This window comes from Urtica dioica, chromosome 6 (genome assembly GCF_054948205.1).
Source record: "Urtica dioica subsp. dioica isolate 48M chromosome 6, U.dioica_male_clone48M_v1_H2, whole genome shotgun sequence".
Classification (NCBI taxonomy): domain Eukaryota; kingdom Viridiplantae; phylum Streptophyta; class Magnoliopsida; order Rosales; family Urticaceae; genus Urtica; species Urtica dioica.
Window position 1 is genome coordinate 33,931,256 of NC_142761.1, and position 3,103 is coordinate 33,934,358.

General features: G+C 29.3%; 1 pseudogene; it reads left to right on the forward strand.

Moving 5' to 3' along the window:
* Nucleotides 1-2,326: 2,326 nt before the first annotated feature.
* On the forward strand, nucleotides 2,327-2,716 carry LOC149393751 (S-protein homolog 5 pseudogene; annotated as a pseudogene).
* Nucleotides 2,717-3,103: the final 387 nt, after the last annotated feature.

Sequence of the window (3,103 nt, forward strand, 5' to 3'; positions counted from 1 at the left end):
TTAGTGGGCCAAAATAAACAAATGCTCAAGACGACTAAATGAAAAAAAAACAGTATAACCAATTAAAGACAAAAATATATATGGGGCAATTAGGTCAATAGCTCAATAGCCTACCCTCTTTAAAAAAAAAATAGTCCAAGTTTTATTTTATTAACAAAATAGCTCATCAGGTCGAAATTAATTAAATTAAGTATTAATGTAATTTAATTAACTTCGTCCTGATAGACTATTCCTCTAATAAAATGAAACTCGGGCTAGATCTTTAAAAGAAGATAGAGAATTGATTAGTTACAACAAATACTTGCTAATACTTACTCGAACATACCGCTATATATTTATATATATTCACGTTGAGTTGGGAACTGTTCAAAACTTTAATATAATATAAGAAATTATATATACACAAGTCCATTAAAGAAAATATATTTTTTAACACAAAAATAAAGTATATATATATAAATAAAATTACAAATTATAAAAAATATGTATGCATTATATATATATTTATATATTTTGAATATATTCTGCAACATTATTTTCATTCGAATTTCTATCGATGTATCGATTTTTAATGAAAAACGACATTTGAAAATGTCATATCAGTTGCTATTTTCTACATTTTATCTGTTGATTTTATGTCGGCGTGTCAATTTTTCGTAAATTAAGAGACTCGAAATGATATCGAAAATGGCAGTTAGAACCTTGATTCATGTAGATTCATTTTATAAAATTTCACATTTTTTATATTCAGATTATATTTTGTATCTTAAATATTGATACTTGTCATTTTCATGGGATTCCGTTACTCTCTCTCTCTCTCTCTCATGAAATTATGCGCAGTATTTCCGTATATCTCATGTCGTTTATTTCAAATTCATTTGTGTTTTATTTGCATGTCAGAAAATTGTCATTCTTTTCGGCCAAATCAAGTATATTTGAGTAGCATGCAAAAAATTGTCATTCTTTTTGGCCAAATCAAGTATATTCGAGTCTTATTGTAGTATTATGTTAGCATTTTTACGCGATTTAATATTTACTCAAGATAACAATTGTTTATAATCTTTATATTTATGTTTGGACGGGGAAATTCAAGAAAATTAGGTTACAAATCTAGACAAACAACGCAAAATATGTAGCCAAAAAGCACCGTTAATCTGAATTATTTGATTTTGAATTTTTGGAGATAAGGTACATCTATAAACAATGCGAATGAAATGATTTCGAAATATAAAATAAAATAGAACTATTTTGGAATCAAAACATACCAAGCATACGAGTTCGAACTAAATCCTTAAAAAAAAGTAGAGGATTGGTTAATTACAACAAATATAATGTTATATAAATTTAGTTACAAGTATTTGTTGCAACTAGCCAATTCTCTACATCCTTTAAGAACCTAGTTAAAATTTCATTTTATTACGAAAATAGTTTACCAGGTCGAAGTACATTAATTAACCAAATTAATTAGGTTAATAAATTTATTTTGGCATAGAAGACTATTTTCTAAAGTAAATTAAATTAACTTAATTAATTAATTAATTTACTTCAGATTGGTTGACTATTTTCTTAATAAAATAAAATTTTATCTATTTTTTTTTAAAAAAAATGTGAGTTATTGAACTACTGACCTAATTATTGTGCTTTTATTGTCGAATTTCTAACACATACGTGACTCTACACGTTCATTCATCTGGAACCAAATCATAAAACTTATATAAGTTATGCATTTAAGTTTTGTTGGGCAATGATACCATGAACATCATAAGGTTTTATTTATTTATTTTTTTTAAAACGATAATGAGAGGGTAACCCATGATTTTATAAATATTTATTAGTTTTCATGCACTTCATAACATCAAACTTGGTCTCGTGGCCTTACAAAATTTTGTAAGAACATCTGCAAACAGTATTTATATTTCCAAAAACAGTAACTTATTGAAAAAGAAAAATATGTTTACTCACTAAAAATATTAGACCTATTTGCAGCAGCAGAAAAACACTACTACTTTTATTTCCAACACAAAAAAAAATAGTAACTCACTAAAAAAAGAAAGAAAGATATCCATACAAATATGGAGCGAAAATTCATTAATGGTCTAAATTTGCAAAGTAAATCAAAGGCGCAGATACAAACAAGAAACAAGAGTACTATTTTTAATATCTGAAAATGACGTACGTATAACTCTAAATTTTAACGAGTATTATAAATTGAGAAAGAAGAAACAAAAAAACTACTACCCCAAATGCATCTACTTCTTCAAATAAAATAAAAAAGATATTTGTCTCAAGCATAGTTATGGCAAAAAAAAACACAGCCCTACTCGTAATGGTTGCATTCATGTTCTACGCGAGCACGAGTTGTGACGCGGCGCTGCGCAAACATTTGGTCCGCGTCTTCATAAAGAACGATTTGGAGAGTTTGGTGGATCTCGCGCTGCATTGCAAGTCCCAAAACGACGATCTCGGATTCCACGTCATCCCTCCGGGGGAGTCGTGGAATTTCAAGTTCCGTCCGAATTGGATGGGAAAGACCTTATTTTTCTGTAGGGTTAAGTGGCGTGGCGTGGATCACCGTTATTTTGACATATATGATCAATTTAGAGACAAAGGCGAATGCAACGATTGTTGTTGGGTTGTACAAACAGAAGGCCCTTGTCGATGCCCTTGCAAAGGTCTCTGCGACTACAAAAAATGTTTCTCTTGGAACCCTCAGTGATCGTATGTATAGTGCAGATTACTATGATATGCAATTATTGTTATATTTTAGAAAAGGATGTGGCTCTATCTCATCTATGTAGACGTTCATATTTTTTTTTTTCGTGACACATGAACTTGTGTATACACTGCATGCCACGAGATCTATATTAGTTGTTCTATGTTTAAAAAAAAAAATCATAAAGGTTCTTTTGTTTCAGTGTAATAATTAATGTTAATAGCCTTTCATTTTCACAACTAGTAGATTGTTAATAGACAGATAGAACACTTGTCTTAAAGAGAACACTTATTTTCGACCTAAGCAATTGCCGAGTTTTTGTATTCAAATTGTTAGCATTTTCTTTTAGAGACGTGGTCACATTTCTTAGCTTGACTAGTCTTTAATCTG